The sequence below is a fragment of the Hyla sarda genome, unplaced genomic scaffold (assembly GCF_029499605.1).
Source record: "Hyla sarda isolate aHylSar1 unplaced genomic scaffold, aHylSar1.hap1 scaffold_91, whole genome shotgun sequence".
NCBI lineage: Eukaryota > Metazoa > Chordata > Amphibia > Anura > Hylidae > Hyla > Hyla sarda.
Genome location: NW_026610938.1, coordinates 59894 through 84508, shown reverse-complemented (window position 1 = coordinate 84508; position 24615 = coordinate 59894). Strand labels below are relative to the sequence as shown.

Sequence of the window (24615 nt, the reverse complement as noted above, 5' to 3'; positions counted from 1 at the left end):
CCTGGACACAGCAGCGGCTGCAATATCTCAACGGAGAATACGTTTATATATATGTGTGTGTGTGCGCGTATATATATATATATATATATATATATATATATATATATATATATATATTTCTCCGCCGAAATCACTTTTAAACCCATTTCCACCTTTTTTTCCCTTCTCTTCCTCTTACTTTTTTTTCACGTTTTTTTACGTTTTTCTCCTTTTCGCCTCTTTTCTGGGCGTATTATTCTTCTTTTTCTTCTTTTTTTTCGTCTAATGCATACCCCATCAGTGCAGCAATGCTTATTCAATACCGCCAGCAGATGGAGACACTGGGGGATAATTTTCTAAGGATTTATACTGATTTTTCCTGTCTGAATTTGTCGCACAGAAAGTTGCAGGCCAAATATGTGTGACATTTCTGCGACTTTAGCTTCTAGAGCATTTTTACAACATTATACATAGGTGCTGAATACATAAAAAGCGACTGTTCAGCGACAGACAAGTCGCATCGGCTGAAAGTAGGCCAGAATGTCAGTCCATGTTGGAGCAGGTTTAGATACAGTCTAAAGTATAGATCTCAAAGTCTGTGCACAGAATTTAGCAAGGGCCTCGCACCTTCTGATGCATCAGGTAGGTGCACAATAGCATAGCCTAACCCTCTGTACTTTGGTCTATATTGATGCGGGACATAGACAGCCAGCTGATGACCAATCCATTAGTGCAATGGATGGCTGGAAGCATTTGTCTTTGCCTTTGCAATACCACAGAAGCAATGCATGGTCAATGTACAGCAATGACACACCTGTGTGAACAGCCAGGAGACCCCCCCCCCCCCCCATGTTATGTTACATAGTTACATAGTTAGTACGGTCGAAAAAAGACATATGTCCATCAAGTTCAACCAGGGAATTAAGGGGTAGGGGTGTGGCGCGATATTGGGGAAGGGATGAGATTTTATATTTCTTCATAAGCATTAATCTTATTTTGTCAATTAGGAACATTCAGCACCCACCCGCTATCAAGGCAGCTGCCTATCATGTCATGCCCTACCTGCACAGGTGTGCTGGCTACTCAAATGATCCAATTAAGGAGGCCATTTAGTCAGCAGCAGCAGAAGTCCTGTGCCTGGACGCTCCAACAGCGGCCAGACACAAGCAGAAGCAGAAGCAGCAGAAGCAGCAGCAGCACCACCTTTTGTTTTTTGGCTGCTGCAGCAGCAGCAAGGCCCACAGGGCTGGCTAGCTGGCTAGCCAGCAAGCAGGTAGCAATGAAAGTAGGAATCTTTCTTTTTAACCCTGTAAGGGGGTGGTGCACTGTACCCGAAGATACTGCCATATCGGGTCAATGCATAGGGCGACGGAAGCAAGCTTCGAAATCGGCCCCCGTTCTCAAAAATCCATTTAATATATGGTCCCCAGATAGGGGACGTATCAGATATTAAACTGATAAGAACAGATACTACACTTGATCTTAGCCAAAAGGCCGAGAAGCGATAACCGTGAAAGGGGCGGGCCCAACAAGGTGCCCTTCATGGGCACTATCACTGCTTGCTGTCAGGGAGGCTGCCAGACAATTTTCCATGCACACTCTGGGCTGGGGGGCAGTCAACCACCAGTACACACAGCAGAACCTAAACCCATACCATTATTGCTAAGCAGCAAGACAGGGGCCCATTGCACTCCCACGGGGCCTTTTTAAATGCAATCCATAACCCGGATTTGCCAGGAACCCTTCTTACTCCTCCTACTTGCATGTGACACTGGGCTTAGGATCTGCATAGGAAACACACACACAAGCACACACCTACCTTTGTTGCCTGCAGATGCCTCCTTGGCTGTCCCCAAACGGTATCAAACCAACACCCACGGGAAGCTGTAAGCATAGAGGACATGCCTGCACCCCATTGGACTTACCTGTGTGGGTTAAACCCGGGTTATTTGACAACCTATGGCGGTGATGGTTCTGCTCAGGCAGAGCAGTGCTGATGCTCCTCATAAAGCTGTCGCTGCTGTGAAGGTTCTAGGTGACATCACAAATCCCTATGGTTACATACACAACAAAGCTGGGTTGTTGTTGTTTACACTCTGCAAGGCCTGTGGAAGTGAGTGACATCATAGCACTGTAGTTCTGAGGGTTCTAGATGGATGCAACAATCTCCTGTTGCTTCTATGAAGGCCATAATAGACGACATCACCAAACAGCTCCATAGTCACATACACAGCAAAGGAGAGATGTTGTTTACACCTAGTGATGTCAGTGGTATTGAGTGACATCACAGCACAGTGCTAAGGCTCCTGGGCCTGGACACAGCAGCGGCTGCAATATCTCAACGGAGAATACGTTTATATATATGTGTGTGTGTGCGCGTATATATATATATATATATATATATATATATATATATTCTCCGCCGAAATCACTTTTAAACCCATTTCCACCTTTTTTTCCCTTCTCTTCCTCTTACTTTTTTTTCACGTTTTTTTACGTTTTTCTCCTTTTCGCCTCTTTTCTGGGCGTATTATTCTTCTTTTTCTTCTTTTTTTTCGTCTAATGCATACCCTATCAGTGCAGCAATGCTTATTCAATACCGCCAGCAGATGGAGACACTGGGGGATAATTTTCTAAGGATTTATACTGATTTTTCCTGTCTGAATTTGTCGCACAGAAAGTTGCAGGCCAAATATGTGTGACATTTCTGCGACTTTAGCTTCTAGAGCATTTTTACAACATTATACATAGGTGCTGAATACATAAAAAACGACTGTTCAGCGACAGACAAGTCGCATCGGCTGAAAGTAGGCCAGAATGTCAGTCCATGTTGGAGCAGGTTTAGATACAGTCTAAAGTATAGATCTCAAAGTCTGTGCACAGAATTTAGCAAGGGCCTCGCACCTTCTGATGCATCAGGTAGGTGCACAATAGCATAGCCTAACCCTCTGTACTTTGGTCTATATTGATGCGGGACATAGACAGCCAGCTGATGACCAATCCATTAGTGCAATGGATGGCTGGAAGCATTTGTCTTTGCCTTTGCAATACCACAGAAGCAATGCATGGTCAATGTACAGCAATGACACACCTGTGTGAACAGCCAGGAGACCCCCCCCCCCCCCCCATGTTATGTTACATAGTTACATAGTTAGTACGGTCGAAAAAAGACATATGTCCATCAAGTTCAACCAGGGAATTAAGGGGTAGGGGTGTGGCGCGATATTGGGGAAGGGATGAGATTTTATATTTCTTCATAAGCATTAATCTTATTTTGTCAATTAGGAACATTCAGCACCCACCCGCTATCAAGGCAGCTGCCTATCATGTCATGCCCTACCTGCACAGGTGTGCTGGCTACTCAAATGATCCAATTAAGGAGGCCATTTAGTCAGCAGCAGCAGAAGTCCTGTGCCTGGACGCTCCAACAGCGGCCAGACACAAGCAGAAGCAGCAGAAGCAGCAGCAGCACCACCTTTTGTTTTTTGGCTGCAGCAGCAGCAAGGCCCACAGGGCTGGCTAGCTGGCTAGCCAGCAAGCAGGTAGCAATGAAAGTAGGAATCTTTCTTTTTAACCCTGTAAGGGGGTGGTGCACTGTACCCGAAGATACTGCCATATCGGGTCAATGCATAGGGCGACGGAAGCAAGCTTCGAAATCGGCCCCCGTTCTCAAAAATCCATTTAATATATGGTCCCCAGATAGGGGACGTATCAGATATTAAACTGATAAGAACAGATACTACACTTGATCTTAGCCAAAAGGCCGAGAAGCGATAACCGTGAAAGGGGCGGGCCCAACAAGGTGCCCTTCATGGGCACTATCACTGCTTGCTGTCAGGGAGGCTGCCAGACAATTTTCCATGCACACTCTGGGCTGGGGGGCAGTCAACCACCAGTACACACAGCAGAACCTAAACCCATACCATTATTGCTAAGCAGCAAGACAGGGGCCCATTGCACTCCCACGGGGCCTTTTTAAATGCAATCCATAACCCGGATTTGCCAGGAACCCTTCTTACTCCTCCTACTTGCATGTGACACTGGGCTTAGGATCTGCATAGGAAACACACACACAAGCACACACCTACCTTTGTTGCCTGCAGATGCCTCCTTGGCTGTCCCCAAACGGTATCAAACCAACACCCATGGGAAGCTGTAAGCATAGAGGACATGCCTGCACCCCATTGGACTTACCTGTGTGGGTTAAACCCGGGTTATTTGACAACCTATGGCGGTGATGGTTCTGCTCAGGCAGAGCAGTGCTGATGCTCCTCATAAAGCTGTCGCTGCTGTGAAGGTTCTAGGTGACATCACAAATCCCTATGGTTACATACACAACAAAGCTGGGTTGTTGTTGTTTACACTCTGCAAGGCCTGTGGAAGTGAGTGACATCATAGCACTGTAGTTCTGAGGGTTCTAGATGGATGCAACAATCTCCTGTTGCTTCTATGAAGGCTATAATAGACGACATCACCAAACAGCCCCATAGTCACATACACAGCAAAGGAGAGATGTTGTTTACACCTAGTGATGTCAGTGGTATTGAGTGACATCACAGCACAGTGCTAAGGCTCCTGGGCCTGGACACAGCAGCGGCTGCAATATCTCAACGGAGAATACGTTTATATATATGTGTGTGTGTGCGCGTATATATATATATATATATATATATATATATATATATATATTTCTCCGCCGAAATCACTTTTAAACCCATTTCCACCTTTTTTTCCCTTCTCTTCCTCTTACTTTTTTTTCACGTTTTTTTAAGTTTTTCTCCTTTTCGCCTCTTTTCTGGGCGTATTATTCTTCTTTTTCTTCTTTTTTTTCGTCTAATGCATACCCCATCAGTGCAGCAATGCTTATTCAATACCGCCAGCAGATGGAGACACTGGGGGATAATTTTCTAAGGATTTATACTGATTTTTCCTGTCTGAATTTGTCGCACAGAAAGTTGCAGGCCAAATATGTGTGACATTTCTGCGACTTTAGCTTCTAGAGCATTTTTACAACATTATACATAGGTGCTGAATACATAAAAAGCGACTGTTCAGCGACAGACAAGTCGCATCGGCTGAAAGTAGGCCAGAATGTCAGTCCATGTTGGAGCAGGTTTAGATACAGTCTAAAGTATAGATCTCAAAGTCTGTGCACAGAATTTAGCAAGGGCCTCGCACCTTCTGATGCATCAGGTAGGTGCACAATAGCATAGCCTAACCCTCTGTACTTTGGTCTATATTGATGCGGGACATAGACAGCCAGCTGATGACCAATCCATTAGTGCAATGGATGGCTGGAAGCATTTGTCTTTGCCTTTGCAATACCACAGAAGCAATGCATGGTCAATGTACAGCAATGACACACCTGTGTGAACAGCCAGGAGACCCCCCCCCCCCCCCCCATGTTATGTTACATAGTTACATAGTTAGTACGGTCGAAAAAAGACATATGTCCATCAAGTTCAACCAGGGAATTAAGGGGTAGGGGTGTGGCGCGATATTGGGGAAGGGATGAGATTTTATATTTCTTCATAAGCATTAATCTTATTTTGTCAATTAGGAACATTCAGCACCCACCCGCTATCAAGGCAGCTGCCTATCATGTCATGCCCTACCTGCACAGGTGTGCTGGCTACTCAAATGATCCAATTAAGGAGGCCATTTAGTCAGCAGCAGCAGAAGTCCTGTGCCTGGACGCTCCAACAGCGGCCAGACACAAGCAGAAGCAGCAGAAGCAGCAGCAGCACCACCTTTTGTTTTTTGGCTGCAGCAGCAGCAAGGCCCACAGGGCTGGCTAGCTGGCTAGCTGGCTAGCCAGCAAGCAGGTAGCAATGAAAGTAGGAATCTTTCTTTTTAACCCTGTAAGGGGGTGGTGCACTGTACCCGAAGATACTGCCATATCGGGTCAATGCATAGGGCGACGGAAGCAAGCTTCGAAATCGGCCCCCGTTCTCAAAAATCCATTTAATATATGGTCCCCAGATAGGGGACGTATCAGATATTAAACTGATAAGAACAGATACTACACTTGATCTTAGCCAAAAGGCCGAGAAGCGATAACCGTGAAAGGGGCGGGCCCAACAAGGTGCCCTTCATGGGCACTATCACTGCTTGCTGTCAGGGAGGCTGCCAGACAATTTTCCATGCACACTCTGGGCTGGGGGGCAGTCAACCACCAGTACACACAGCAGAACCTAAACCCATACCATTATTGCTAAGCAGCAAGACAGGGGCCCATTGCACTCCCACGGGGCCTTTTTAAATGCAATCCATAACCCGGATTTGCCAGGAACCCTTCTTACTCCTCCTACTTGCATGTGACACTGGGCTTAGGATCTGCATAGGAAACACACACACAAGCACACACCTACCTTTGTTGCCTGCAGATGCCTCCTTGGCTGTCCCCAAACGGTATCAAACCAACACCCACGGGAAGCTGTAAGCATAGAGGACATGCCTGCACCCCATTGGACTTACCTGTGTGGGTTAAACCCGGGTTATTTGACAACCTATGGCGGTGATGGTTCTGCTCAGGCAGAGCAGTGCTGATGCTCCTCATAAAGCTGTCGCTGCTGTGAAGGTTCTAGGTGACATCACAAATCCCTATGGTTACATACACAACAAAGCTGGGTTGTTGTTGTTTACACTCTGCAAGGCCTGTGGAAGTGAGTGACATCATAGCACTGTAGTTCTGAGGGTTCTAGATGGATGCAACAATCTCCTGTTGCTTCTATGAAGGCCATAATAGACAACATCACCAAACAGCTCCATAGTCACATACACAGCAAAGGAGAGATGTTGTTTACACCTAGTGATGTCAGTGGTATTGAGTGACATCACAGCACAGTGCTAAGGCTCCTGGGCCTGGACACAGCAGCGGCTGCAATATCTCAACGGAGAATACGTTTATATATATGTGTGTGTGTGCGCGTATATATATATATATATATATATATATATATATATATATATATATTTCTCCGCCGAAATCACTTTTAAACCCATTTCCACCTTTTTTTCCCTTCTCTTCCTCTTACTTTTTTTTCACGTTTTTTTATGTTTTTCTCCTTTTCGCCTCTTTTCTGGGCGTATTATTCTTCTTTTTCTTCTTTTTTTTCGTCTAATGCATACCCCATCTGTGCAGCAATGCTTATTCAATACCGCCAGCAGATGGAGACACTGGGGGATAATTTTCTAAGGATTTATACTGATTTTTCCTGTCTGAATTTGTCGCACAGAAAGTTGCAGGCCAAATATGTGTGACATTTCTGCGACTTTAGCTTCTAGAGCATTTTTACAACATTATACATAGGTGCTGAATACATAAAAAGCGACTGTTCAGCGACAGACAAGTCGCATCGGCTGAAAGTAGGCCAGAATGTCAGTCCATGTTGGAGCAGGTTTAGATACAGTCTAAAGTATAGATCTCAAAGTCTGTGCACAGAATTTAGCAAGGGCCTCGCACCTTCTGATGCATCAGGTAGGTGCACAATAGCATAGCCTAACCCTCTGTACTTTGGTCTATATTGATGCGGGACATAGACAGCCAGCTGATGACCAATCCATTAGTGCAATGGATGGCTGGAAGCATTTGTCTTTGCCTTTGCAATACCACAGAAGCAATGCATGGTCAATGTACAGCAATGACACACCTGTGTGAACAGCCAGGAGACCCCCCCCCCCATGTTATGTTACATAGTTACATAGTTAGTACGGTCGAAAAAAGACATATGTCCATCAAGTTCAACCAGGGAATTAAGGGGTAGGGGTGTGGCGCGATATTGGGGAAGGGATGAGATTTTATATTTCTTCATAAGCATTAATCTTATTTTGTCAATTAGGAACATTCAGCACCCACCCGCTATCAAGGCAGCTGCCTATCATGTCATGCCCTACCTGCACAGGTGTGCTGGCTACTCAAATGATCCAATTAAGGAGGCCATTTAGTCAGCAGCAGCAGAAGTCCTGTGCCTGGACGCTCCAACAGCGGCCAGACACAAGCAGAAGCAGCAGAAGCAGCAGCAGCACCACCTTTTGTTTTTTGGCTGCAGCAGCAGCAAGGCCCACAGGGCTGGCTAGCTGGCTAGCCAGCAAGCAGGTAGCAATGAAAGTAGGAATCTTTCTTTTTAACCCTGTAAGGGGGTGGTGCACTGTACCCGAAGATACTGCCATATCGGGTCAATGCATAGGGCGACGGAAGCAAGCTTCGAAATCGGCCCCCGTTCTCAAAAATCCATTTAATATATGGTCCCCAGATAGGGGACGTATCAGATATTAAACTGATAAGAACAGATACTACACTTGATCTTAGCCAAAAGGCCGAGAAGCGATAACCGTGAAAGGGGCGGGCCCAACAAGGTGCCCTTCATGGGCACTATCACTGCTTGCTGTCAGGGAGGCTGCCAGACAATTTTCCATGCACACTCTGGGCTGGGGGGCAGTCAACCACCAGTACACACAGCAGAACCTAAACCCATACCATTATTGCTAAGCAGCAAGACAGGGGCCCATTGCACTCCCACGGGGCCTTTTTAAATGCAATCCATAACCCGGATTTGCCAGGAACCCTTCTTACTCCTCCTACTTGCATGTGACACTGGGCTTAGGATCTGCATAGGAAACACACACACAAGCACACACCTACCTTTGTTGCCTGCAGATGCCTCCTTGGCTGTCCCCAAACGGTATCAAACCAACACCCACGGGAAGCTGTAAGCATAGAGGACATGCCTGCACCCCATTGGACTTACCTGTGTGGGTTAAACCCGGGTTATTTGACAACCTATGGCGGTGATGGTTCTGCTCAGGCAGAGCAGTGCTGATGCTCCTCATAAAGCTGTCGCTGCTGTGAAGGTTCTAGGTGACATCACAAATCCCTATGGTTACATACACAACAAAGCTGGGTTGTTGTTGTTTACACTCTGCAAGGCCTGTGGAAGTGAGTGACATCATAGCACTGTAGTTCTGAGGGTTCTAGATGGATGCAACAATCTCCTGTTGCTTCTATGAAGGCCATAATAGACGACATCACCAAACAGCTCCATAGTCACATACACAGCAAAGGAGAGATGTTGTTTACACCTAGTGATGTCAGTGGTATTGAGTGACATCACAGCACAGTGCTAAGGCTCCTGGGCCTGGACACAGCAGCGGCTGCAATATCTCAACGGAGAATACGTTTATATATATGTGTGTGTGTGCGCGTATATATATATATATATATATATATATATATATATATATATATATTTCTCCGCCGAAATCACTTTTAAACCCATTTCCACCTTTTTTTCCCTTCTCTTCCTCTTACTTTTTTTTCACGTTTTTTTACGTTTTTCTCCTTTTCGCCTCTTTTCTGGGCGTATTATTCTTCTTTTTCTTCTTTTTTTTCGTCTAATGCATACCCCATCAGTGCAGCAATGCTTATTCAATACCGCCAGCAGATGGAGACACTGGGGGATAATTTTCTAAGGATTTATACTGATTTTTCCTGTCTGAATTTGTCGCACAGAAAGTTGCAGGCCAAATATGTGTGACATTTCTGCGACTTTAGCTTCTAGAGCATTTTTACAACATTATACATAGGTGCTGAATACATAAAAAGCGACTGTTCAGCGACAGACAAGTCGCATCGGCTGAAAGTAGGCCAGAATGTCAGTCCATGTTGGAGCAGGTTTAGATACAGTCTAAAGTATAGATCTCAAAGTCTGTGCACAGAATTTAGCAAGGGCCTCGCACCTTCTGATGCATCAGGTAGGTGCACAATAGCATAGCCTAACCCTCTGTACTTTGGTCTATATTGATGCGGGACATAGACAGCCAGCTGATGACCAATCCATTAGTGCAATGGATGGCTGGAAGCATTTGTCTTTGCCTTTGCAATACCACAGAAGCAATGCATGGTCAATGTACAGCAATGACACACCTGTGTGAACAGCCAGGAGACCCCCCCCCCCCCCCCATGTTATGTTACATAGTTACATAGTTAGTACGGTCGAAAAAAGACATATGTCCATCAAGTTCAACCAGGGAATTAAGGGGTAGGGGTGTGGCGCGATATTGGGGAAGGGATGAGATTTTATATTTCTTCATAAGCATTAATCTTATTTTGTCAATTAGGAACATTCAGCACCCACCCGCTATCAAGGCAGCTGCCTATCATGTCATGCCCTACCTGCACAGGTGTGCTGGCTACTCAAATGATCCAATTAAGGAGGCCATTTAGTCAGCAGCAGCAGAAGTCCTGTGCCTGGACGCTCCAACAGCGGCCAGACACAAGCAGAAGCAGAAGCAGCAGAAGCAGCAGCAGCAGCACCTTTTGTTTTTTGGCTGCAGCAGCAGCAAGGCCCACAGGGCTGGCTAGCTGGCTAGCCAGCAAGCAGGTAGCAATGAAAGTAGGAATCTTTCTTTTTAACCCTGTAAGGGGGTGGTGCACTGTACCCGAAGATACTGCCATATCGGGTCAATGCATAGGGCGACGGAAGCAAGCTTCGAAATCGGCCCCCGTTCTCAAAAATCCATTTAATATATGGTCCCCAGATAGGGGACGTATCAGATATTAAACTGATAAGAACAGATACTACACTTGATCTTAGCCAAAAGGCCGAGAAGCGATAACCGTGAAAGGGGCGGGCCCAACAAGGTGCCCTTCATGGGCACTATCACTGCTTGCTGTCAGGGAGGCTGCCAGACAATTTTCCATGCACACTCTGGGCTGGGGGGCAGTCAACCACCAGTACACACAGCAGAACCTAAACCCATACCATTATTGCTAAGCAGCAAGACAGGGGCCCATTGCACTCCCACGGGGCCTTTTTAAATGCAATCCATAACCCGGATTTGCCAGGAACCCTTCTTACTCCTCCTACTTGCATGTGACACTGGGCTTAGGATCTGCATAGGAAACACACACACAAGCACACACCTACCTTTGTTGCCTGCAGATGCCTCCTTGGCTGTCCCCAAACGGTATCAAACCAACACCCACGGGAAGCTGTAAGCATAGAGGACATGCCTGCACCCCATTGGACTTACCTGTGTGGGTTAAACCCGGGTTATTTGACAACCTATGGCGGTGATGGTTCTGCTCAGGCAGAGCAGTGCTGATGCTCCTCATAAAGCTGTCGCTGCTGTGAAGGTTCTAGGTGACATCACAAATCCCTATGGTTACATACACAACAAAGCTGGGTTGTTGTTGTTTACACTCTGCAAGGCCTGTGGAAGTGAGTGACATCATAGCACTGTAGTTCTGAGGGTTCTAGATGGATGCAACAATCTCCTGTTGCTTCTATGAAGGCCATAATAGACGACATCACCAAACAGCTCCATAGTCACATACACAGCAAAGGAGAGATGTTGTTTACACCTAGTGATGTCAGTGGTATTGAGTGACATCACAGCACAGTGCTAAGGCTCCTGGGCCTGGACACAGCAGCGGCTGCAATATCTCAACGGAGAATACGTTTATATATGTGTGTGTGTGCGCGTATATATATATATATATATATATATATATATATATATATATATATATTTCTCCGCCGAAATCACTTTTAAACCCATTTCCACCTTTTTTTCCCTTCTCTTCCTCTTACTTTTTTTTCACGTTTTTTTACGTTTTTCTCCTTTTCGCCTCTTTTCTGGGCGTATTATTCTTCTTTTTCTTCTTTTTTTCGTCTAATGCATACCCCATCAGTGCAGCAATGCTTATTCAATACCGCCAGCAGATGGAGACACTGGGGGATAATTTTCTAAGGATTTATACTGATTTTTCCTGTCTGAATTTGTCGCACAGAAAGTTGCAGGCCAAATATGTGTGACATTTCTGCGACTTTAGCTTCTAGAGCATTTTTACAACATTATACATAGGTGCTGAATACATAAAAAGCGACTGTTCAGCGACAGACAAGTCGCATCGGCTGAAAGTAGGCCAGAATGTCAGTCCATGTTGGAGCAGGTTTAGATACAGTCTAAAGTATAGATCTCAAAGTCTGTGCACAGAATTTAGCAAGGGCCTCGCACCTTCTGATGCATCAGGTAGGTGCACAATAGCATAGCCTAACCCTCTGTACTTTGGTCTATATTGATGCGGGACATAGACAGCCAGCTGATGACCAATCCATTAGTGCAATGGATGGCTGGAAGCATTTGTCTTTGCCTTTGCAATACCACAGAAGCAATGCATGGTCAATGTACAGCAATGACACACCTGTGTGAACAGCCAGGAGACCCCCCCCCCCCCCCATGTTATGTTACATAGTTACATAGTTAGTACGGTCGAAAAAAGACATATGTCCATCAAGTTCAACCAGGGAATTAAGGGGTAGGGGTGTGGCGCGATATTGGGGAAGGGATGAGATTTTATATTTCTTCATAAGCATTAATCTTATTTTGTCAATTAGGAACATTCAGCACCCACCCGCTATCAAGGCAGCTGCCTATCATGTCATGCCCTACCTGCACAGGTGTGCTGGCTACTCAAATGATCCAATTAAGGAGGCCATTTAGTCAGCAGCAGCAGAAGTCCTGTGCCTGGACGCTCCAACAGCGGCCAGACACAAGCAGAAGCAGAAGCAGCAGAAGCAGCAGCAGCACCACCTTTTGTTTTTTGGCTGCAGCAGCAGCAAGGCCCACAGGGCTGGCTAGCTGGCTAGCCAGCAAGCAGGTAGCAATGAAAGTAGGAATCTTTCTTTTTAACCCTGTAAGGGGGTGGTGCACTGTACCCGAAGATACTGCCATATCGGGTCAATGCATAGGGCGACGGAAGCAAGCTTCGAAATCGGCCCCCGTTCTCAAAAATCCATTTAATATATGGTCCCCAGATAGGGGACGTATCAGATATTAAACTGATAAGAACAGATTTTTTTTTTTTTATTTTTTTTTTTTTTTTATTTTTTTTTTTTTTTTAAACCTTCAGGTTTGGACATTAAAACATCAAAATCCAACTCCATACTTTGTCATTTAGACTTTCTGAAGTAAAGTCCAACTCATCATTAGGTCTTTCTTTTTATTTTCAATTTCAAACAAACATAAATATCATCACCAATTACAAACTTACAAGATATCTCCATTTCAAAAACTTCCATATCCCCTCAGCATCCTTATCCCCCAAATTCTTCCTATCACACAAATAAACAACATATAACCTATCTAGAATCATCTTAATACAACCCTCCACCGACACGTTTTTTCTTTTGAATACACATAAATTCCTAACATCCCAAAGTACTTCTTTAATAATGGCAAGCAACACAAAAAAAACCCTTTCCTTATCTCTCCCTACCATACTAAGTCCAAACATAGCCACATCATACGACATATACCTAATACCAGTCAATTCTTTAAACAGCAAACTCATCCCTTTCCACACACCTTGCGCCATTTCACAATTCCAAAATACATGCATCACACTCTCAATCCCATCACACCCATCTCTTGGACACCTCTCATACCTTCCAATCCCTCTATTTCTCTGAAATTCTCTTACCGGTAACGCACCATGCAAACTCTGCCATACTATCTCACGTTGTCTATTTGTTACTCCAACAGTCATTATACTCTTCCACACTCTCCCCACATCTACAGCTCTCACCATATTAATTGAACATTCAACTTCCTCTTTTTTAATGTACCCAATCATACTCTTTTTACTCACAAACACTTCTGGACCCACACCAATCAACCTATAATTCTCCAAAAATTTCACCACATATACATACCAACTAGGACACACAAAAGCATAAGGCACTCTCAAATCTCTTTCCAACCAACCCAATTTACATAACACACTGCCACCCAAATATCTCACCATACATGCACAACTCTTTTCACCTCCCATCATTCTTTTCAAAGCAAAAACAATATTCACACCCAGATACACATCAACATTCGGAAAGTCCATTCCTCCATTTTTACCATCTTTCATTACAATCTCTCTCTTAACTCTTTCCATCTTTGTACCCCACAAAAACACAAATAACATTCTTTTCACCTTTCGCAAAACCATATAACTTGGCGGAAACACAACAGCAACATATAACAGTATTGGCAAAATCACACTCTTCACTATCATAACCTTACCAACCATTGACAACTCTCTCAACCTCCAAAAATTCAATTTCTTTTGCACTCTCTTCCCCACATCCTCCCAACTATTTCTACCATCCAACCGTTCATCCATTTTCACCCCCAACACCTGAATAGGCCCTTCCACCCCTTCCATACCAACATCCTCACTCTGAGTCACACCACCAAAACATTTATATTCACTCTTTCCCCAATTGACCTTAAAACCAGACGCACCACAAAACAGACTTACCAATAACTTGGATCTTCTTACAGCCGCAACAGATTCACTTACCACACATACATCATCCATATAAGCCAACACTTTAACCTCTTTACCACGACCCCCCGGAACTCTCACACCTCTCACACATTTATCCTTACGCAATAATTCTAATAATGGTTCCATAGCACAAATAAAAGCACTAGGTGACAAGGGACATCCCTGTCTCACCCCTGAACATACTTTAATCTCCTCAGTCATCCATCCATTAATCAGAATCTTACTATACACTTCCTTATACAACATTCTCACAATATTCACAAAATCACCTGGAAACCCCATTTTAACTAGCACCTTAAACAAAAACCCATGCGACAAACGGTCAAAAGCTTTTTCAAAATCAATTGACAACACACGAACCACCTGCTTTCTACACATACCATCCCACAATATATCTCTCAACAAACACAAATTCTCACTAATTCTTCTTCCTGGCACACCACACACTTGCTCCTCCCCAATCACTTGCTCTATCACGTCCCTCATTCTATTTGTAATCAGCTTTGCAAATATTTTATAATCCACATTCAACAAAGTTATCGGCCTCCAATTCCTTACATCATTCACATCCCCTTTCTTATAAATCAAAACCACTATCCCACTCTTCATACTTTCCACCAATCTTCCATTAGCCCACATATACTTAAAGATACTCTCCATATCATCCTTCAGTACATCCCACAATTTCACATAAAACTCAGCCGGCAACCCATCCTCTCCAGGAGTCTTATTTTTAGCCATACTATCAACCGTCCTTTTAATTTCTTCCATTCCAATCTCTCTCATTAAACTCTCATACTCATTACAATCTACCTTCTTATCAATCACTTCCAGCACTTCCTCAGCCAAACCCCTATCACACTGTTTGACTGCATATAAGTCCTCATAAAACTCTTTCACCACATTCAGTACAGCTTTGCCTCTCACCAAACCACCATCCTTATCATACACACTCACTAAATCATCCTTTCTCCCAATCACTTTCTTAAAAAAATATCTTGAACACTTTTCATCCTTCTCCAATTTGTCCACTTTTGCTCGGTACATTAACTCTTTTCCTCTTTCATTCAACCAATCCTTTATATCTCTTTTCACAGCATCAATCTTACCATCCACTCTCCATCCCTTCTTTTTCAACTTAATGAGAAACCCCAACCTTTTATTCAGCCATTCATACTTCTTTCTTTCCCTAGCTTTCCTTTTATAACCTTCCCTCTTGAAAAAAACCTTAGTTCTTTCTTTAACCCACTCCCACCAACACAATAAATCCAAAAATTCTTTTTTCTTCTCACACCATAACTTATACTTCTTAATATACCTATCATATACCTCCTTTTCATCCAACAGTTTCACATTAAGCTTCCAGTAACCCCTCCCACTTATGCAAATCTCATCCAACACCAAACCACAACTCACACGCTCATGATCAGAATAAATCACTCTCTCTTGCTTATACCACATACATCCTATCATTTTGGACACAAAACACATATCTAATCTTGACTCACTCCTTCCACTCTCAGCATGATATGTTGCTAACACAGGATTCACACCACACACTTCAACCACATCTCTTAACTTGAAATCACTCACCATACTCTTAAGCATATTTCCAGAAACATCCGCATCCCTCCCAATCTCACAGTTGAAATCACCTACTAACAACACTGGTTCCTTCCCAGACAAAAACCCCTTAATTATTTCAAACAAACCCACCCTCTCCTCCTTATTCACAGGTGCATAAACATTAATTAACTTAAACTTAAACCCATGTAACCCAACCTCCACCAACACACACCTTCCTTCCCTTAACACCATTTGACTACAAACTTTAAACTTATTATTCCTAAACAAAACCCCAACTCCATCATTTCTATTTACATTAGAGCAAGACCACACTGCTGGTCCATATCTCCACTCCTCCTTTTTTGGAGGAAAATCCAATCCACATTCCTGTAGACAAAATATGTCATTATTAGTTCCTGCCAATTCCTCCAGAATGGCCGCTCTTCTATTCTTATTTTTAAAGACTCTAACATTTGACAAACTAACCGAAAAAGACATATCTAATCAAATAACAACCCATAGGAAGAAAAAACCTAGAAGAGAGTTAATGAACTTTACGGCTCAGTGTCGAGGGAGAAGTTTCTTCTCCAATGCATTTATCCATTTCACCCTCAGATATTGCGGCAAAACGATTACTCGTCTCCACCACCGTCTGCTCCATCTTTTCACCACTGGCACCTCTCGCCGCCTTCCGTGGGGGACGAAAAAGATCTTCCTCTCTCTCTTTAGCACTTTCCTCTTCTGAATTCGACCATTCAACTTTTTGAGTGCCAGACACCTGAGGACTAGGCACCTCTTCAATTCTCACCTCCTCCTCCATCTCCTCTTCAATCTCCTCCTGCACCTTCTCTTCCACCACCGTTGCTTTCTCAATAATAGCAATCACACTCTTTTCTGCCATGTCTGCCTTTGCCTTTTCCCTTTTTTTAATTGCCAAATCTTTTCTGGCCTCTTTCTCCTTCTCCCTCTTAGCCACCTCCGGACAATTTCTATACACATGTCCAACAAGGCCACAAAGATCACAAGTTCTGGGCTGTGGACAAGCTCCCGCTTCATGCCCTGGCATTTTACAATTTCGGCACTTCTTATTACCTGGACAAGCCTCTTTAACATGTCCAAACAGCAAACAATCACGGCAAAACAATGGCTGGCCATAATAATAGACATAACCCCGGTTTCCAGCGATTGAAAAATTGGCCGGTGGGTGTTTCACTCCAACAATGCTCCCAGGATCCAGCTTCAGTTTTACAAAGAACTTCCATGTGCCGTTAAACACACCCAAACTACTAGTTTGCTTCACTCCCCCTTGGACACTTTCACAGTAGATACTTAGAAAGTTCTTAATCATATCCGGGTCTAAGAACGGATTGTACATATGTACAAACAGAGTCTTCACTCCCATCTCAAACAGAGGAAAAAACTTTACATTTTCCAAGACAGGGTTATTGGCATTTCTTTTCAAACATTCATAGAAGTTCTGGCAATCAGCTTCATAGATGAAGGACACATCATATATTCCTTGCTTCCTATTCTCTTGCACACAGAACAAACTATCCATGCCAAAACCGCCCAATTTCTCCACAAGTTCATGTCCAATGTACTCAATCCGATTCTTACCCCGGTCAGAAGTTTCCACCACAAAACATACAGTCTTCTCAATCGCAGGGAGGTATTCCTTTCCAGCCATTGTTCTTCTCTTGTCTGTCGATTCCACAGTAAGATCACCACTCCGGATTCCTGCTCAGCAGAACACCCGCACCCCTGACCCAGACCAAGTTTACACTTGATCGGAGCCAAAAGGCCGAGAAGCGATAACCGTGAAAGGGGCGGGCCCAACAAGGTGCCCTTCATGGGCACTATCACTGCTTGCTGTCAGGGAGGCTGCCAGACAATTTTCCATGCACACTCTGGGCTGGGGGGCAGTCAACCACCAGTACACACAGCAGAACCTAAACCCATACCATTATTGCTAAGCAGCAAGACAGGGGCCCATTGCACTCCCACGGGGCCTTTTTAAATGCAATCCATAACCCGGATTTGCCAGGAACCCTTCTTACTCCTCCTACTTGCATGTGACACTGGGCTTAGGATCTGCATAGGAAACACACACACAAGCACACACCTACCTTTGTTGCCTGCAGATGCCTCCTTGGCTGTCCCCAAACGGTATCAAACCAACACCCACGGGAAGCTGTAAGCATAGAGGACATGCCTGCACCCCATTGGACTTACCTGTGTGGGTTAAACCCGGGTTATTTGAATACCTATGGCGGTGATGGTTCTGCTCAGGCAGAGCAGTGCTGATGCTCCTCATAAAGCTGTCGCTGCTGTGAAGGTTCTAGGTGACATCACAAATCCCTATGGTTACATACACAACAAAGCTGGGTTGTTGTTGTTTACACTCTGCAAGGCCTGTGGAAGTGAGTGACATCATAGCACTGTAGTTCTGAGGGTTCTAGATGGATGCAACAATCTCCTGTTGCTTCTATGAAGGCCATAATAGACGACATCGCCAAACAGCTCCATAGTCACATACACAGCAAAGGAGAGATGTTGTTTACACCTAGTGATGTCAGTGGTATTGAGTGACATCACAGCACAGTGCTAAGGCTCCTGGGCCTGGACACAGCAGCGGCTGCAATATCTCAACGGAGAATACGTTTATATATATGTGTGTGTGTGCGCGTATATATATATATATATATATATATATATATATATATATATATTTCTCCGCCGAAATCACTTTTAAACCCATTTCCACCTTTTTTTCCCTTCTCTTCCTCTTACTTTTTTTTCACGTTTTTTTACGTTTTTCTCCTTTTCGCCTCTTTTCTGGGCGTATTATTGTTCTTTTTCTTCTTTTTTTTCGTCTAATGCATACCCCATCAGTGCAGCAATGCTTATTCAATACCGCCAGCAGATGGAGACACTGGGGGATAATTTTCTAAGGATTTATACTGATTTTTCCTTTCTGAATTTGTCGCACAGAAAGTTGCAGGCCAAATATGTGTGACATTTCTGCGACTTTAGCTTCTAGAGCATTTTTACAACATTATACATAGGTGCTGAATACATAAAAAGCGACTGTTCAGCGACAGACAAGTCGCATCGGCTGAAAGTAGGCCAGAATGTCAGTCCATGTTGGAGCAGGTTTAGATACAGTCTAAAGTATAGATCTCAAAGTCTGTGCACAGAATTTAGCAAGGGCCTCGCACCTTCTGATGCATCAGGTAGGTGCACAATAGCATAGCCTAACCCTCTGTACTTTGGTCTATATTGATGCGGGACATAGACAGCCAGCTGATGACCAATCCATTAGTGCAATGGATGGCTGGAAGCATTTGTCTTTGCCTTTGCAATACCACAGAAGCAATGCATGGTCAATGTACAGCAATGACACACCTGTGTGAACAGCCAGGAGACCCCCCCCCCCCCATGTTATGTTACATAGTTACATAGTTAGTACGGTCGAAAAAAGACATATGTCCATCAAGTTCAACCAGGGAATTAAGGGGTAGGGGTGTGGCGCGATATTGGGGAAGGGATGAGATTTTATATTTCTTCATAAGCATTAATCTTATTTTGTCAATTAGGAACATTCAGCACCCACCCGCTATCAAGGCAGCTGCCTATCATGTCATGCCCTACCTGCACAGGTGTGCTGGCTACTCAAATGATCCAATTAAGGAGGCCATTTAGTCAGCAGCAGCAGAAGTCCTGTGCCTGGACGCTCCAACAGCGGCCAGACACAAGCAGAAGCAGAAGCAGCAGAAGCAGCAGCAGCACCACCTTTTGTTTTTTGGCTGCAGCAGCAGCAAGGCCCACAGGGCTGGCTAGCTGGCTAGCCAGCAAGCAGGTAGCAATGAAAGTAGGAATCTTTCTTTTTAACCCTGTAAGGGGGTGGTGCACTGTACCCGAAGATACTGCCATATCGGGTCAATGCATAGGGCGACGGAAGCAAGCTTCGAAATCGGCCCCCGTTCTCAAAAATCCATTTAATATATGGTCCCCAGATAGGGGACGTATCAGATATTAAACTGATAAGAACAGATACTACACTTGATCTTAGCCAAAAGGCCGAGAAGCGATAACCGTGAAAGGGGCGGGCCCAACAAGGTGCCCTTCATGGGCACTATCACTGCTTGCTGTCAGGGAGGCTGCCAGACAATTTTCCATGCACACTCTGGGCTGGGGGGCAGTCAACCACCAGTACACACAGCAGAACCTAAACCCATACCATTATTGCTAAGCAGCAAGACAGGGGCCCATTGCACTCCCACGGGGCCTTTTTAAATGCAATCCATAACCCGGATTTGCCAGGAACCCTTCTTACTCCTCCTACTTGCATGTGACACTGGGCTTAGGATCTGCATAGGAAACACACACACAAGCACACACCTACCTTTGTTGCCTGCAGATGCCTCCTTGGCTGTCCCCAAACGGTATCAAACCAACACCCACGGGAAGCTGTAAGCATAGAGGACATGCCTGCACCCCATTGGACTTACCTGTGTGGGTTAAACCCGGGTTATTTGACAACCTATGGCGGTGATGGTTCTGCTCAGGCAGAGCAGTGCTGATGCTCCTCATAAAGCTGTCGCTGCTGTGAAGGTTCTAGGTGACATCACAAATCCCTATGGTTACATACACAACAAAGCTGGGTTGTTGTTGTTTACACTCTGCAAGGCCTGTGGAAGTGAGTGACATCATAGCACTGTAGTTCTGAGGGTTCTAGATGGATGCAACAATCTCCTGTTGCTTCTATGAAGGCCATAATAGACGACATCACCAAACAGCTCCATAGTCACATACACAGCAAAGGAGAGATGTTGTTTACACCTAGTGATGTCAGTGGTATTGAGTGACATCACAGCACAGTGCTAAGGCTCCTGGGCCTGGACACAGCAGCGGCTGCAATATCTCAACGGAGAATACGTTTATATATATGTGTGTGTGTGCGCGTATATATATATATATATATATATATATATATATATATATATATATATATATTTCTCCGCCGAAATCACTTTTAAACCCATTTCCACCTTTTTTTCCCTTCTCTTCCTCTTACTTTTTTTTCACGTTTTTTTACGTTTTTCTCCTTTTCGCCTCTTTTCTGGGCGTATTATTCTTCTTTTTCTTCTTTTTTTTCGTCTAATGCATACCCCATCAGTGCAGCAATGCTTATTCAATACCGCCAGCAGATGGAGACACTGGGGGATAATTTTCTAAGGATTTATACTGATTTTTCCTGTCTGAATTTGTCGCACAGAAAGTTGCAGGCCAAATATGTGTGACATTTCTGCGACTTTAGCTTCTAGAGCATTTTTACAACATTATACATAGGTGCTGAATACATAAAAAGCGACTGTTCAGCGACAGACAAGTCGCATCGGCTGAAAGTAGGCCAGAATGTCAGTCCATGTTGGAGCAGGTTTAGATACAGTCTAAAGTATAGATCTCAAAGTCTGTGCACAGAATTTAGCAAGGGCCTCGCACCTTCTGATGCATCAGGTAGGTGCACAATAGCATAGCCTAACCCTCTGTACTTTGGTCTATATTGATGCGGGACATAGACAGCCAGCTGATGACCAATCCATTAGTGCAATGGATGGCTGGAAGCATTTGTCTTTGCCTTTGCAATACCACAGAAGCAATGCATGGTCAATGTACAGCAATGACACACCTGTGTGAACAGCCAGGAGACCCCCCCCCCCCCCCATGTTATGTTACATAGTTACATAGTTAGTACGGTCGAAAAAAGACATATGTCCATCAAGTTCAACCAGGGAATTAAGGGGTAGGGGTGTGGCGCGATATTGGGGAAGGGATGAGATTTTATATTTCTTCATAAGCATTAATCTTATTTTGTCAATTAGGAACATTCAGCACCCACCCGCTATCAAGGCAGCTGCCTATCATGTCATGCCCTACCTGCACAGGTGTGCTGGCTACTCAAATGATCCAATTAAGGAGGCCATTTAGTCAGCAGCAGCAGAAGTCCTGTGCCTGGACGCTCCAACAGCGGCCAGACACAAGCAGAAGCAGAAGCAGCAGAAGCACCACCTTTTGTTTTTTGGCTGCAGCAGCAGCAAGGCCCACAGGGCTGGCTAGCTGGCTAGCCAGCAAGCAGGTAGCAATGAAAGTAGGAATCTTTCTTTTTAACCCTGTAAGGGGGTGGTGCACTGTACCCGAAGATACTGCCATATCGGGTCAATGCATAGGGCGACGGAAGCAAGCTTCGAAATCGGCCCCCGTTCTCAAAAATCCATTTAATATATGGTCCCCAGATAGGGGACGTATCAGATATTAAACTGATAAGAACAGATACTACACTTGATCTTAGCCAAAAGGCCGAGAAGCGATAACCGTGAAAGGGGCGGGCCCAACAAGGTGCCCTTCATGGGCACTATCACTGCTTGCTGTCAGGGAGGCTGCCAGACAATTTTCCATGCACACTCTGGGCTGGGGGGCAGTCAACCACCAGTACACACAGCAGAACCTAAACCCATACCATTATTGCTAAGCAGCAAGACAGGGGCCCATTGCACTCCCACGGGGCCTTTTTAAATGCAATCCATAACCCGGATTTGCCAGGAACCCTTCTTACTCCTCCTACTTGCATGTGACACTGGGCTTAGGATCTGCATAGGAAACACACACACAAGCACACACCTACCTTTGTTGCCTGCAGATGCCTCCTTGGCTGTCCCCAAACGGTATCAAACCAACACCCACGGGAAGCTGTAAGCATAGAGGACATGCCTGCACCCCATTGGACTTACCTGTGTGGGTTAAACCCGGGTTATTTGACAACCTATGGCGGTGATGGTTCTGCTCAGGCAGAGCAGTGCTGATGCTCCTCATAAAGCTGTCGCTGCTGTGAAGGTTCTAGGTGACATCACAAATCCCTATGGTTACATACACAACAAAGCTGGGTTGTTGTTGTTTACACTCTGCAAGGCCTGTGGAAGTGAGTGACATCATAGCACTGTAGTTCTGAGGGTTCTAGATGGATGCAACAATCTCCTGTTGCTTCTATGAAGGCCATAATAGACGACATCACCAAACAGCTCCATAGTCACATACACAGCAAAGGAGAGATGTTGTTTACACCTAGTGATGTCAGTGGTATTGAGTGACATCACAGCACAGTGCTAAGGCTCCTGGGCCTGGACACAGCAGCGGCTGCAATATCTCAACGGAGAATACGTTTATATATATGTGTGTGTGTGCGCGTATATATATATATATATATATATATATATATATATATATATATATATTTCTCCGCCGAAATCACTTTTAAACCCATTTCCACCTTTTTTTCCCTTCTCTTCCTCTTACTTTTTTTTCAAGTTTTTTTTACGTTTTTCTCCTTTTCGCCTCTTTTCTGGGCGTATTATTCTTCTTTTTCTTCTTTTTTTTCGTCTAATGCATACCCCATCAGTGCAGCAATGCTTATTCAATACCGCCAGCAGATGGAGACACTGGGGGATAATTTTCTAAGGATTTATACTGATTTTTCCTGTCTGAATTTGTCGCACAGAAAGTTGCAGGCCAAATATGTGTGACATTTCTGCGACTTTAGCTTCTAGAGCATTTTTACAACATTATACATAGGTGCTGAATACATAAAAAGCGACTGTTCAGCGACAGACAAGTCGCATCGGCTGAAAGTAGGCCAGAATGTCAGTCCATGTTGGAGCAGGTTTAGATACAGTCTAAAGTATAGATCTCAAAGTCTGTGCACAGAATTTAGCAAGGGCCTCGCACCTTCTGATGCATCAGGTAGGTGCACAATAGCATAGCCTAACCCTCTGTACTTTGGTCTATATTGATGCGGGACATAGACAGCCAGCTGATGACCAATCCATTAGTGCAATGGATGGCTGGAAGCATTTGTCTTTGCCTTTGCAATACCACAGAAGCAATGCATGGTCAATGTACAGCAATGACACACCTGTGTGAACAGCCAGGAGACCCCCCCCCCCCCATGTTATGTTACATAGTTACATAGTTAGTACGGTCGAAAAAAGACATATGTCCATCAAGTTCAACCAGGGAATTAAGGGGTAGGGGTGTGGCGCGATATTGGGGAAGCAATGAGATTTTATATTTCTTCATAAGCATTAATCTTATTTTGTCAATTAGGAACATTCAGCACCCACCCGCTATCAAGGCAGCTGCCTATCATGTCATGCCCTACCTGCACAGGTGTGCTGGCTACTCAAATGATCCAATTAAGGAGGCCATTTAGTCAGCAGCAGCAGAAGTCCTGTGCCTGGACGCTCCAACAGCGGCCAGACACAAGCAGAAGCAGAAGCAGCAGAAGCAGCAGCAGCACCACCTTTTGTTTTTTGGCTGCAGCAGCAGCAAGGCCCACAGGGCTGGCTAGCTGGCTAGCCAGCAAGCAGGTAGCAATGAAAGTAGGAATCTTTCTTTTTAACCCTGTAAGGGGGTGGTGCACTGTACCCGAAGATACTGTCATATCGGGTCAATGCATAGGGCGACGGAAGCAAGCTTCGAAATCGGCCCCCGTTCTCAAAAATCCATTTAATATATGGTCCCCAGATAGGGGACGTATCAGATATTAAACTGATAAGAACAGATACTACACTTGATCTTAGCCAAAAGGCCGAGAAGCGATAACCGTGAAAGGGGCGGGCCCAACAAGGTGCCCTTCATGGGCACTATCACTGCTTGCTGTCAGGGAG

General features: G+C 44.6%; 8 non-coding genes and 1 pseudogene across 8 annotated transcripts; all 9 read right to left on the bottom strand.

Annotated features, from left to right (window-relative positions):
* Positions 1 to 1294: 1294 nt before the first annotated feature.
* On the bottom strand, positions 1295 to 1485 carry LOC130349305 (U2 spliceosomal RNA). The gene has a single exon (XR_008886675.1). It is a non-coding gene; the product is annotated as a U2 spliceosomal RNA (small nuclear RNA).
* Positions 1486 to 3563: 2078 nt separating this feature from the next.
* LOC130349293 (U2 spliceosomal RNA) lies at positions 3564 to 3754 on the bottom strand. Its single transcript, XR_008886672.1, has one exon. It is a non-coding gene; the product is annotated as a U2 spliceosomal RNA (small nuclear RNA).
* Positions 3755 to 5846: 2092 nt separating this feature from the next.
* Positions 5847 to 6037, bottom strand: LOC130349280 (U2 spliceosomal RNA). Its single transcript, XR_008886665.1, has one exon. It is a non-coding gene; the product is annotated as a U2 spliceosomal RNA (small nuclear RNA).
* A 2082-nt stretch (positions 6038 to 8119) lies between these two features.
* On the bottom strand, positions 8120 to 8310 carry LOC130349268 (U2 spliceosomal RNA). Its single transcript, XR_008886657.1, has one exon. It is a non-coding gene; the product is annotated as a U2 spliceosomal RNA (small nuclear RNA).
* A 2093-nt stretch (positions 8311 to 10403) lies between these two features.
* LOC130349256 (U2 spliceosomal RNA) lies at positions 10404 to 10594 on the bottom strand. The gene has a single exon (XR_008886647.1). It is a non-coding gene; the product is annotated as a U2 spliceosomal RNA (small nuclear RNA).
* Positions 10595 to 12685: 2091 nt separating this feature from the next.
* Positions 12686 to 12855, bottom strand: LOC130349298 (U2 spliceosomal RNA; annotated as a pseudogene).
* A 6938-nt stretch (positions 12856 to 19793) lies between these two features.
* Positions 19794 to 19984, bottom strand: LOC130349244 (U2 spliceosomal RNA). The gene has a single exon (XR_008886636.1). It is a non-coding gene; the product is annotated as a U2 spliceosomal RNA (small nuclear RNA).
* Positions 19985 to 22073: 2089 nt separating this feature from the next.
* Positions 22074 to 22264, bottom strand: LOC130349232 (U2 spliceosomal RNA). The gene has a single exon (XR_008886625.1). It is a non-coding gene; the product is annotated as a U2 spliceosomal RNA (small nuclear RNA).
* Positions 22265 to 24357: 2093 nt separating this feature from the next.
* Positions 24358 to 24548, bottom strand: LOC130349230 (U2 spliceosomal RNA). The gene has a single exon (XR_008886623.1). It is a non-coding gene; the product is annotated as a U2 spliceosomal RNA (small nuclear RNA).
* Between the last annotated feature and the right edge of the window lie 67 nt (positions 24549 to 24615).